The 14,739-nt window shown below is 32.0% G+C and overlaps 1 protein-coding gene across 1 annotated transcript in view; it reads right to left on the reverse strand.

Annotated features, from left to right (window-relative positions):
- mv (lysosomal-trafficking regulator mauve) overlaps positions 1-14,739 on the reverse strand; it is a 63,777-nt gene that overhangs the window by 32,061 nt on the left and 16,977 nt on the right. The gene's annotated exons all lie outside the window — the stretch shown is intronic.

Here is a 14,739-nt window from a genome sequence, read left to right on the forward strand (position 1 = left end):
ATTACGGTCAATCCGAGTTCGGGAAGAGGGAGGGGGGAGCTTTTAAGAGAAAAAAATGGTTTCTCTCGATTTCCGACAAAACTACAAGTCCTATAGAAAAAAGTTCAATGGCAAAGTTGTAGGTAATTAAAAGTTCTACAACTTTTGTATTCACAATTTTTTCACATAACCTCAAAATTTTGGTGAAAATTTCAAAAAACCAAGTTTTTTTTCTTTTATTTTTATCTACTTCAAAATTTTTTTTTTCTACGAAATTTGGTGGAAACTTACTTTATTATGTCCCAAATACACTGTGATTTATTTGATTGAAAATATTTATTTTTTCGCCTTATTTTGAATTAATACCAAAAAAACAACCTAATTTTCAATCGAAAAGTCACCCATCAAAATATCAGCTTTTTTCAAAAACTTGGGGTGCCTTTTATTCATTGAAACATAGCAATATCTAATTATAGCTTTAAATATTATATTGCCAGAATCAAATCGCTAACTTATTTCTGTTTTAACTTAAATTGCACTAATGCCTTATGTTTGTTTTTGCTTAATTAGCTCATTAAAATTGCAGAATCCTAAAACACAACTATATTACTTAAAATCATGATTTTTTTTAAGTTCGGAATTTTGGCCGGAAAAAGTCATTTAAATGGAGAAAGTCTATCATTTAATAGCGAAACAATAAAGCAAATGTGAAAGAGCAAACGTGCATCAGTTATCAGAGAGATATAAATTTTATAGGTCCGGGAATAAATCGGTGATAAAGATGAAGTATGTAATGACGGACTTTATGAGAGATATTATTGCACATCTACATCCGATGATAACAATTTTGTATTGATGACTATAACTTCAATAATATAATAAGTTTTAGTAATATGTAATAACAAAAATCTTGACACGAGAAATTTATTTAACTTCTTTGTCTCACAAGCGAAAGCGCATCCACTTTATTTAGGGTGGTATTACTTTTCAGAGTTTTTTTTCATTACTATAAAACAATACCACCATTAAGAGTCGCGAGAAAATCAATTTCCTCATTAACTAGCCAAGTATCAACTTCAGTTACAACGTGACTCAATATAACCGACTTCATAACAATAACTAGTCGGTCAATCAAACAGGAAAACATGTAGTAATTGTGTATGATACGATTACGTATTATCATGAATTTTTATATGGCGATCCATTCATAATCTATACAGGTTTAGTTCAATGATTTGATTCGAAATAATTAGTCCACCAGGAAATACTGGTGGATTTGTATGATGATGGGATCATCGAAGTCTTGAATATTATAATAATTAATGAGCATTTTTGTCTAAACTGAACGGTGGCTTTCATCTGCGTCTGCGATACAGCGAACAAACGAATTCATTTTAAATACACTATAATACTTGTAGTATACCTTAAGTTTTTCAATATTAAAATTGCATGGGACATCAGACAAAATATTTAGTAAATCTCATCCTACCCATGCTGCCACTTTCCGTAATGCACTGCCTATTACCATGGCATATACAAACCCATAACGAAGTTTTCTGTTACGTGTAAACACGTGCGTTGGAAAGTCTACTAATTTGTAAGGCAAGTGAAAAAGCTTCGGCTTCCACTCGGTCCACCGATAATCTTGTTAGGTTATCCGGTTTCGTACAAGGGAGGTTAGGAAATTGACATTGCGTGGCCTTGGCGCAACGGTATCGTGGTTTTTGTATATTGTCACAAATTAAAATACTTTAATGTCTATTGAATGGATAATTTTTCATAAGCCGAATTTATTCTCATTCTATAAATAGTTAAGTCTTCCTCGTTTTGAAGACAAAAAATCTTCATAGAGTTATCCGTTAACAATGAATTATTTTTGTTTGTAATTTTTAAAGCACATACGTATTTTAAATTCAAATTGAATGGTCTAATTTTTTTTCGCATAAAATTCCATTCAAATTTAGCACACACCTTTATTCGGCCGGTAAAATTATACATCATAGTCACATACCTTCGTAATTACGTATTATGTAAATTTACCGGTTTATAAGCGAAAAAAAATAATATGTCTTTATAAACCGCCGTGTAATCCTTTAGTATCCTCAATCAGCTTCAACTATAAGCTCATTTGGATATAATCCAATATGTGAAGTTGACTGTTGCCTAACCTTTGCTCTTTTATAAACAAAGTATCATTACATACTGACTTCGTAATATTATAAATTGTGTGGCTTTATCGATGACGTCGTTTATTAATTTATAAAATTCTTGGTAATAGAAACCTGATACGGGAAGGCTGTGTTTTGAAAATGCTAAGAGCCTATGTTTATACGTTGCATATTGTTTCAAAATAATGATCATCAACTTAAAACTTTAATAAAAACATTAGAATTCTATATTATAGAATATTTAATTATCAACCTAAATCTATATGTAACATTATCCAGCTCATAAGTTTGTTTGTGTTGTTGAACGCACTGATCACAGAAACTAATGGTTCGAATTGAGAAATTTTTGGGATGTATATCTATTGTGGAATGCTATATTATAACATCAGGCTACAATAATTACACGTGGAACAGCAAGCAAAATATTGCAAATACTAGAAAAAAAATCAGACTTTAGACTCATTATACGAGCAGACGAAGTTGCCTTGATTAGCTCGTATCAATAAACATTGTGCACTCTATCCAATAAGTATCACTAGACATAGTACTCGATAGTATACAGTATAAGCCGCACCATCACGCGACGCCACGTGCGCACACGCGGGTGTCTGGTTGCCCAAGCTGTGGTCGGCGACCGCAACGCGTGACACCTATACAACAATGTTCCCATACATTCAATGGGATCAGAAACCACGTTGGCTTTACGTTTCAGTAGAGACATTTTTTGTAGAGGCATTGTTTCGTAGAGGCATTTTTAATTAAACTAAAAACACGCTCGTAATCAAGCAAATAGGACTAGAGACCTTGTTTCAATATTTTATAACGGAAATCAAGTAAGTTTCAAATATTGTATAACGGATTCTAAACGCGCATCATGTTGAAAAGTCTGTAATCTCTAAACGTATTACGTATTATTATATTCAGTTTCTCCAAGGTGCTTGCTGTAGATTCAACTCCGATTCCTATTAGCTATTGGTTCTTCTAGTAATGTGGATCAATCACATAACTTTCCTCATGGTCACGGACTGCACACTGTACATAGTCCGAAAACTTACGAGACCTTCTGTGGGCCAAAATTGAGTCTAAAGGAGTCGATTAATACAAACATACAGATGAAGCCAATAAAGCGTGCTAATTATTATTAATTAACATAGAATCAGAAGCATTTTATAAAGGATTTGCATTATTAATAGGATTCCTCAGTTATAATTTATGTGCATAATTAGATGAAATATATTTACGAGCACGGATCATAATCTAGTGTCCCTATAATATTACGAATAGTTTATCATAAAGCAAGCCACACCTTCTCCATATACGTATTATTGCACAAGATTAGACCATGTTTCATAGAATCTAAGTTGCAGAAGTTTAATGATTATTCGTATAATTGTTTTAATATTGAGGTATTTGTATATTCACGTGGAAGAAACCATCTTAATTTGCTGGTAGTTAACAGCATTTTAATAAAGAACGATTGAACCATGGACAGGAAATATTTTAATAGCTCTATCTTAATAGGTATCCAAATTGGTATTGAAATTAGTAACAATATTTACGTATAAAACATATAACATAACATAATAATACCCGTAAAAATATGTTAATGTATTATTACATTAATTAGTATTTAGTACATTTCAATTCGTTGATTGTGTTTTATACATTTCAGTAAGTCCTACACATTTCTACTAAATCTACTAATACAGAAAAGTTTGAGAATTCAGACATTTCTATACATTTTAGTATACATTATTTTTCAAAATCTTGACTCGAATAGTTCAAGATTACATAATACATCTTTTTATATTACGAAACAATTGAAAAAACCCACGTGATCATATCATAGCCTTGTAAGTTGGAAGCGAGGTACTTACTACCTGCGCCGGCGTGCGTTCAAGTAAATGATTTTAAAACATATTAATCAAGATCTAATTGAACATTAGAAATCTATATAATAATTAATTAACGTCAAAATAAACTTGACAGAATAAATCTTAATTAGTGGCTTAATTGTTTATAAAAACTATTTATTTGCATTTCTTTTCTTAAACATCTTTCATGCTGTTGATTTTCATTTGGCTTTTTAATAACAAATAATAAGCAAAACAATATCAATTAAAATTCCTTCAAACTGTTTATAGTGCATATGAATTTACGGTATTTTGGATAAAAAATCTATTTTATTTGTAATTTAATAACTATATTTCCTTGGCGTAGTTTCTTTAGGGATATGAAGATGATCAGCCTTCCCATGTCTGAACTTTGACCGAACCTTCTCAAAACTACATATTTTATACTACAACTACAACTAAAACGGTTAAAAATAATTAAAGAGTATAAGTAGAGAGAATTTTAACATGTAATTTTATGTGAAACTGTGTACCTACAGTTAGTAACATAGTTTGTTTTTTCTTTCCTTCATTGTTTCCTGACAGCTAGGACCTAGCAAATAGTGCATTTCATATGCACTACTAATTGCTGGGGTTATTTTTATTCTGGAAAAATACGTAACCAACGAAGTGTGAATTAAAAATAAAGTTAAGTAGTTTTACACTAGAATACACATTCAATATGCGTGAAATGAAGCAATCATTAAATAAAACGGACGATAAATCATAATTAGGTATATATTAAATGTAATAAACCGCATGCGTGCAATATCGTAAGGTCGCACGGAATAAAACAAACGATAATATATCGTATCGTGTAAAGAAGGTCACGAACATAGCGCGGTTTGTGTTCATTGTTTACAATTAACTATTATTCCAAATAATGTATAATGTTATCAATTTATCACATTTATCTAGCAGTGGGGCGAGACAAAGCTCCATTTTGGGATGTTATTATTGCACGCCTCATAAGCGAAGCGTTGAGGTGGGTACTACTGTCACTTCGCGCAAAACATCTGATTTTTCAAACTTAAAATGTCTTTATGTATCATACATTGCACTTGTAAGATAATACATACACACACATATTAAGAAAAAACACTATTTTTAACGTTCATGATATTTTTGATGTCATTTTTGTTATTTAAACTAGTTAAAAAACAGTTTAAAAAAGTTCTGTCTTGGACGTCCGTGTGTCTGTATGTGCGGATCCTTTTTCTTGTTAACACGATAGCGACCGAAATACTTTACTAATCGAGTCTTTTTTTTCTCTTACGCTTGAGTATGCTTAGGAATAGAACCCTTTCATTTTTCAGGGTCTGATTCGATGTGGTTTAATTGTTATTAAATAAACAAAAATAATAATTAATAAATATTTATTAAAAAAAAATTATGAGGCGTGCACTTTTGGATTTTCCAAATTATTTTTATATGCGTCTTAAATTCATAGTTCTAAAAATTTATTAAGTTTCATAGTAAATTAAACCTCGATAAAGTAATCATCTGTGTTTTGAGAACTACCACTAAATAATACTAGTCTTTTACAATACTTTCTTTTCTCGCGTTTAAATATGAAAACATTGGAAACACATGACAGAAAATCGGTCAATCATTATACAGGGTGTTCCAATAGTTATAAAATTAAAGCATTAAATGCTTATTCATAATCCATACTAATATTATAAATGCGAAAGTAACTCTGTCTGTCTGTTACTCAATCACGCCTAAACTACTGAACCAATTTGCATGAAATTTGGTATGGAGATATTTTGATATCCGAGAAAGGACATAGGCTACTTTTTATTGCGAAATATGTAGAAACCACGGGCGAAGCCGGGGCGGACCACTAGTTTTAAATAAATAAGACACATCAAAGTATCAACGAATCATAAATTACCTTCTCTTAAGACCTACCTTCTCTTTAATTATATCTATATTTAATTCAATATCGTTTAATTTGAAAATGTTCACTCGCAACACATCTAATGATCTAATGATGATTAGCCCAGTTCCGTAGATTATTATACGTATATTACTTCACAAAATTCGACCTCAGACGCCTTCCTAATTATGTGTGGTAGTTTTCCTTTTAAGTGCTTAGGTATATATTTAATTTGGTTCGGTTCGCCCACTGCTTATTATTAAAACGTTAGAAAATTCCTAATACAATTTAATTATGAAATCAAATACAATTTAATTACGATTTGTCTGTTATGATATTCACGCTTTTTGACATAGTTAGCTACTTGTATTCTGTGACATAGCGATAGAACGATACGCGTTATTTTCAAAACTAAACTTTTAACCTCAAGGTGAAATAAAGGGTAGACTTTTAAAGAAAAAGGCAGTTGCGTGAAAATATGAAGTACACGCGAAAGTACGCAGTCACTAAGCTATAATAAATAGAAGTGTATTTATTACACTACAAGGTAAAACTCGTACTTAATTTAACTATTCAAATATAAACTCAAATATACTTTATTTAATTTAACTATTTTAATATAGGTACTTAGAACGTTTCATCAGCTAGGTTAATTCATAATTAACCTGTATTAAAGATTAATAGCAATCTCATCAAATGCATTTTGTTCAAACCTACGAAGGTAGGTACATATTATGTAACAATTGCATTGACTGCATTTTTAAACGCAATATCAAAAGTATTTTTTAATTTTTTTTTATCGTCGATAGGGAAGAGCTTGACCACAATCTCGCCTGATTTTAATTGTTTTTGGATTAAAATTACCTGCTTTTAACAAAACATATCGTAAGCGTATGCCTGTAGTTGTGCCTATTAACACATACCTACAAATTTCTATGTATTCGTAAGTTTCCTGTTTCACCTTATAAATATAGTTTCAACCTATTGGTAACGCTTATAATAGAATACTAAACAAACAATAAATAAGCAATATTAACCCAAAAATCCATAGAGGAAGTGAGATACAAGTCAAATTATAAGATAACGGGCAGTCGGACCGGTCTAGCCAGGTTCCACCAACGCGTGACGCATTCGACCATTTTTTTGACTTGAATCTTTTTAGAACCACCCACTGTTTAGATACATCATCAATACATATAATAAAATTCTAGAAAAGTGGTGTCTGTACAATGAAAATATGTAAAAAAAAATTAGCAGGGGTTATTACTAAATCGATCCCAAACCCAAAACTGTTGTTAAAAAAATTTTTGTCTGTTTGTCTGTTTGTCTGTTTGTCTGTTTGTCTGTATGTTTGAACACGCTAATCTCAGAAACGGCTTATCCGATTTAGATGCGGTTTTCACTAATATATTGTGGTAAGCTTCATTTAACATTTAGTGTTTATTTCATGTCAATCGGTTCATAAATAAAAAAGTTATGACCATTTAAGTAATCACAGCGAACATTTGCTAAGGCATTCTATACATGAATAACTTTATTTCGTAAATTATACGCTAAAGTTATTCCTTGACATGTCCAGATGATCATATCGAAAGTCCCCAAGCGTGGGGGGGGGTGGTTATGCTGAGGGGGTAGTAGGGGGGGGTCAAAGGACCTTTATTTAGATTTTTGCTCATAAGTCTAAAACCTGCACAAATAGCATTATGGTTACTTCTAGGTAAATTTTCTATGTAAAAGGTCTTTGAAATTATGTCGTAGGTATTATATTTTTAACCCCCGACGCAAAAAGAGGGGTGTTATGACCGCTATGTGTGTATTGCGTGTCTGTCTGTGACACCGTAGCTCGCTAACGGGTAATACGAATTAGATGCGGTTTTTTTGTTACATTAGTTGTTTATTATATTATATAGGGGTGAAAAAAACGCATGTTAGTTGTTAATGTAGGTTGTTAATGTAGGTTATATCCAAGTGATATATCAAATGAAAATAGACGACATGTCAGAAACAATTAGTCAAATTTTATCAAAATCGGTTCATCCATTTATTTGATATAGGGGTAAAAGTGGGAATAAATAAATGAATTTTATCAAATATACTCAAGTGACGTATCTAATGAAAGACATGACGTGTAAAGTACAATAAGACATATTCAAAATTGGTTCATCCATTTATTGGATAAAAGTGGCAATAAAAGTTGTCAAATATACCTAAGTGGCATATCAAAATATGAAAGGGCATGACCTGACGTGAGAAGTATAATGAGGCATTGGTATTTAATCAAAATCGGTTCATCCATTTATTATATAGAGGGGTAAAAGTGGGAATGAAAAAAACGAATGTTGTCTGTTATACCCAAGTGATATATCAAATGAAAAAGGACGACCTGTCAGAAACAACAAGTCAAATTATATCAAAATTGGTTCATCAATTTATTTGATATAGGGGTTAAAGTGGGAATAAATAAATAAATTTTATCAAATATACTCAAGTGACGTATCCAATGAAAGACATGACGTGTAAAGTACAATAAGACATAATCAAAATTGGTTCATCCATTTATTGGATAAAAGTGGCAATAAAAGTTGTCAAATATACCTAAGTGGCATATCAAAATATGAAAGGGCATGACCTGACGTGAGAAGTATAATGAGGCATTGGTATTTAATCAAAATTGGTTCATCAATTTATTTGATATAGGGGTAAAAGTGGGAATAAATAAATAAATTTTATCAAATATACTCAAGTGACTTATCTAATGAAAGACATGACGTGTAAAGTACAATATTTTATCAAAATTGGTTCATCCATTTATTGGATATAGGTATAAAAGTGGGAATAAAAGTTGTCAAATAATATACCCAAGTGGCATATCAAATGAAAGGGCATGACCTGACGTGAGAAGTATGATGAGGCATATTTAATCAAAATCGGTTCATCCATTTATTGATTTATAGCGGTAAAAGTGGGAATGAATAATCGAATGTGGTCAAATAATATAATCAAGCGGCATATCAAATGACGTGTGAATTACAATTAGTCATGTTTTATCAAAATTGGTTAATCTGTTTATTACATATAGGGCACCTTGGGGTGATAGTGGGGATACATAATCCAAATGGAGTACCAAACGAAAGGATATGACATGTACATAATATATATAGGTATGATTAGACATGGTTTAGAATTTAGATCAAAATCGGTTCTGCCATTTAGGTACTAGGGGTGAAAGGGAAAAGTTGAAAGTCTGTGAAAGTAGAAGGAATATGGGAGCGGGAGAATAACCACATCCTGGAAATTTTGAACTCTTCTGTACCTAAGTTTTATAGCTCAGTTTAGTAATAAATTTTACTAACAGTTCTTTTGTGTTATTATTTATTTTATTTCTTAACTTTATAATAATGTGTAAGTACTTATAATTTAGTTGTATATGATAGTACGTGTTTCAAGACGTGTTTACTCAATAATTGTGTGTTAAGTAGTAACTACTATGCAGTCACTATTCCACGCGGACGAAGTCGCGGGCACAGCTAGTACTTAAATATTTTGAATTCTAATACGAATACATGATAGTTGGATTGTTGGGTGACAAAAATAGCACCGCAAAATGCAAATTTCTAAAGTTTGCGTAGTTCGTTTCTACAAATAAAAATAAATACCTTTAATATTAGGGCACTTCGTTCTACCATTTATATTTTTTAACTATACAACAAAATAAATGAACGTTGGATAGTAAAAATCATTCCATCAAAATAATAATAATCTATGTACATAATTAACTCTATCAATTATGAATGGGGGGAATTAGGAATTATCGTTCAATTCTTTACCTATTTAATATTCAATCACAAAATTTATTTTAAAGACATTCCAAGCTTCGCATATTATGACCTAATATAAAATGGCAACTTAAGAAATAAAGAAGTTATGTAGTTTTATTGCCAAAATATGTTTTAAAACCGGTTTCACATAGATGGCATCCTTCAAGGTGTTTATTTGTTTGTTTCTCACGTTTTTGGTCTTGGCACATATTATTGATACAGTTTCATTTAAACAACTTTTTTTGAAGATAATAATCGATTCGAGGCCCGCCTTTCTCTAGCAACCGGAAATTACTGTTATTAAAAAATCAATTTTATTTTTAAACTTAAATTAACAATAACTTTAAGATATAATATGCGATTGTTTATTTGGCTTGGAAAAACGTCATTATGAATTTGTTGCGAAGTTTTTGTGAAGTGATTATGTCTTGCTGCGCAACTATTTTATTATTTTACGGTTTTTATATTGGGTCATCAAAACGGATTCGTAATATCCATTCATCCATTTGTTCAAACTTTACAGGTAAAAGAAATAGAAAAGCCACTATTTCGGTAACTATATCAATCATTACCTTAAGAATCATATGGGTTGAGATGACACTAACATTAGGTCCTTGACATTATAATCCCAGGGCACCTTCTCAGTCGTGGATTAGAAGGAGAAAGTTGCTATTTGCACCCTGATTGGATATAAATTAAGGTCGGAGTAAGGACTAGTGTCCGTAATCGGCTTCCTGCAGGTATCCCATTAACAAGAACTATTCGTTAGGAAGTGTCTGTGAGAGGTATTTTAAATAGTATAGAGTACATTGCCTTCTAGAGATTACGAGTAATAAAACACTTGTTCCTCACGTTTTTAGTTAATTTATTTAGGTCTAGCTTCCCCTTTTGTCTAAAACTTTGTTTAAGCTTTGTCTAAAGTTATATACTAAAACCTTCCTCGAGAACCACTAAATCTATTTTCCTCTTGTGATTCCGCTGCGTAGTTTAAAGATCGAAATTCTAAAGATTAGATTCTAAGCCTAAAGCGACTTTGTTTTATATTATACAGGGTGTCCCAAAAAGTAGTGATGAACGGAAGCTGGGAGGTAGAGGACCTAGAGGGCTATCCGAATCAACCCCATGTATGTTATGCGATTTTTCGTATTTTCGGAGTTATGACTTTTTTTTCAATTTTTCACCTATCGCCGAGTAGAATTTTCACTCATGGTGACGTCAATTGTTGCGCTAGATGGACAGAGATTTTCACACAGACATTTTCACACAGAGATTTTTTTTTCACACAGAGATTTACACACAGATTTTCACACAGAGATTTTCACACCGAGATTTAAACACAGATTTTCACATTCACACAGAGATTTTCACACGGAGATTTTCACAGAGATTTTCACAGAGATTTTCACACAAAAATTTTCACACAGAAATTTTCACACAGAGATTTTCACACAGACATTTTCACACAGAGATTTTCACACCGAGATTTAAACACAGATTTTTACACAGAGATTTTCACACAGAGATTTTCACACGGAGATTGTCACACGGAGATTGTCACACGGAGATTTTCACACGGACATCCTCACACGGAGATTTTCACATAGAGATTTTCACACAGAGATTTTCACACAGAGATTTTCACACGGAGATTTCCACACAGAGATTTTCACACAGAGATTTTCACACGGAGATTTTCATGTATTCACCACTGGGTAATTTTATCTTTCTTGGCATTTAATTCTTTTTATTATTCCATTCGAAGATCTAACGATAGTAAATGTTACCATACTGAATTGGCCTATCTTTCAGCTTAGCAAACAAAAAAAATCAAGCATCTAGCGCAATAATTGACGTCACCATGAGTGAAAATATCATCGTACTCTGCGATAGGTGAAAAATTGAAAAAAAAACGTCATAACTCCGAAAATACGAAAAATCGAATAACATACATGGGGGTGATTCGGATAGCCCTCTAGGTCCTCTACCTCCCAGCTTCCGTTCATCACTACTTTTTGGGACACCCTGTATAGTGAAGCCAGAACTTCCAAAATTGCATCATGCATGTCTTGTAAAACAAACGTGTTTTTATTTGGACACACATGTATTGCTAAAATGATAATTCTACGTACCTACTATTTAGCTACAAAACCTGAATCAACATTAATTAGAATATTTCACTTATCAGAAATTTTAGTGTCAACAACGCAAAATCAACATAGCATAAATTCTGAATGAACGTAATAGTAACTGGTACCATAAACAAGTTTTAGATCAAAATTATGTTCTGCTCTCTATTATAAATATAGAAAAAAAAAGATAAATCATTATTGAGGAAAATGCGATACATATTTATGAGACACACCTTCATAATACTTCATTGCGTCTTTTAACTGCGTTTCGATTGAAATTTATTGATTCAATTCACATTAAATTTGCAAATGTGTTTTTCAATACGAGAATCAGGATTCAATATTATTATTTATCTCCGGAAGATAGTATCTGCCTATACACTGGTATGCGGGGAAAGTTGAAAGCCTAAGTAATTTTATGCAGATTTCGAACCAACTTTTAAGAGGATTTCAAACATTTAAACAGTGTAAAAAATACACGAAAGTGGGTCGAAATTATCCAACGTGTTTCTAAGCTAAAGGTCATTGCGAAATCTAGTTTCAAGTTAATAACATGTTATTTTTACCTTCAGGATATAAACGCGTGTGAACGTTACAACCTTCAGTATCCAGGTTCACTTCTCAATGTAACAATTACGTATATAAGCGTATACCAAAAATAGCTGGTTTATTGGTAAGGGATAAAAGCAAGACCAAATAAATCACATGATTAACCCATTGAGCCCCAAGCGGCCCGATCGGTCCCAGACACAATAGATTTTGTATTGTGTCTGTGGTTCCGGGGCTAGACAGATTAAAGTCACCTGTAACAAGATTATCTCATTTAAATTTGCGTACGATGGCCAAAAAGTTTTGGAACACCGTATTCTTCGTCGCCAGCAAGCCTTGATGCATGATGGATCATTAATCTCTGATTATTTTTTAAACAAACAAAATTCAACAAAAAAAACGCAATGAGGAAATACAAAAGGCAAACGACTTTACAACACATGACACATCCGCAATAAGAGCTATAGATCCATTAGTTTTCTCAAACATTAACGAAGTAAAAATAGATACAGCATTGGACAATTTAACATAGACTAATGGGGACCGATTAGAGGCAATTGACAAGCTTGTAATTATATCAATGCAAGTCTATCGCGTTTAAATACGTCCTTTTCTATCTATTATCTATTATTCTATATCTTTTTCTATCTTTAACTCAAAAACAATTTAGGAAACATAAGACTTGTTTGATTAAACTTCCCAAAAAGTTCTGACATGCAAAGTTATGACTGACAAGTTACTTAATAAAAACCGCTGATTTTGTACTTATGCCTAGAATGAGCGATAATTATAAAATTACAAGTATTAAGCTATCATTCCATATACATGAATTGAAGAACTTCTAACAAGGATGTCCTACAGAACGTAACATTAAAGGGCACAATGCAACCCGATCCTAATAACATATAACATGAAGAGCCCTGTGTGGCCAACCATTACTGGATATTTGCTTACACACGCTAGCTGAACACCCAGTGGTGCGGAACCCGCGCGGAACGAGCATTGAAGAATGCGTTGTGGAAGGTCGTCACCATGCTGCTAGATGTAGAAACTGTTATATAGATATAATGAAGATAAACTCAAAAATTCTTTGGTTCTGTAAACTTTTGAGACTTGCTTCAAAATAGACGCTTCATTTAAGGCGTATTGAATCTGTTCAACCGTTTAGAAGATTATCATTAATTATTGTGAATGATTTATTAATGAATATCCTATTATTCATATAATTCGTTCTAGTCAATGTAGGTAATTAAACTTAAACCTGACATTCTAGAATCGATTCTGAATGATTTATATTAAGTAAAGTGTACAATCTAATGTACATTGGCCAAGATCAACATTTCAATTTGGACAGTATTTCGTTGCGTTTGATAATAATTAGATGCAAATTCAATTACGTAAAATACAAAGCGTATACGATCGCTGTTCATTAGGGGCGTTAAATGAATTGGAACATGACTATCCATTAGTTAAGTGTGCATTTTAATGCAATGGATAAATCTAGAATTTAAACAAACATTCATTTCTATGGGAAAACCTGTAACTACAGGTCCGGTTAGTCAAGTGCAATACAGTGTATGTATTGACAGCCAGATTGAGGTAATCAATACTAAACAAAAAAGTGACTGACTGTCTACGAAGACAATTTCAGTACATTCCCCGCCTATAACAAGTTTTGTTAAACTGTTTACTATATTTATCATGAATGAAACAAAACAAACAGAACATAATAACGTAGTAGATTCAGTAACTGATATTGCAATTTAAAAATAACGTGAAACATATTAGTATTCATTGATGAAGAATGAAATAATGTGACAGCAATAAATTGACCTAAATCTCATGGAGAAGCAGACACGGACAGTTAATTTTGATTGAAACAGGTTTTGCTCGCCCTGTGGACCAATATAGTTTAAAAAGGAATATAATTCATGCGCGAGAACGGTATTGTGAATGAGGGTAAAGAGTTCGATTTAAATAGTGGTGCATTGTATTTTCTTAAATTAAAATAATATGGTCTAGTGACTAGTCTCTTTAATATTTGATAGAATGTTTAATTATCTCCTGGATATGGCTTAAAAACCTGTTATCAATTTTTTAATACATGCCACAATTAATTATCACAATCTATAGTAGGATTCTTCTTCTAAGTTCCATTTATTTCACTACCTAAGGTAGCGGAACCTTTTTATTTTTTATCATTATTAGATACCTGCACAATCATGTCTCCTGCCGGCACACTGTTTTTTACGATCGATGCCAATAGCGCACCTAATAATATTTTTAAATACTATTTAGGAAGTTTGAGGTTAGCGAAGTAAA

This window comes from Colias eurytheme, chromosome 4 (assembly GCF_061535395.1).
Source record: "Colias eurytheme isolate Ceu_HAF_F1 chromosome 4, ilColEury1 Martin Lab GWU primary, whole genome shotgun sequence".
Classification (NCBI taxonomy): domain Eukaryota; kingdom Metazoa; phylum Arthropoda; class Insecta; order Lepidoptera; family Pieridae; genus Colias; species Colias eurytheme.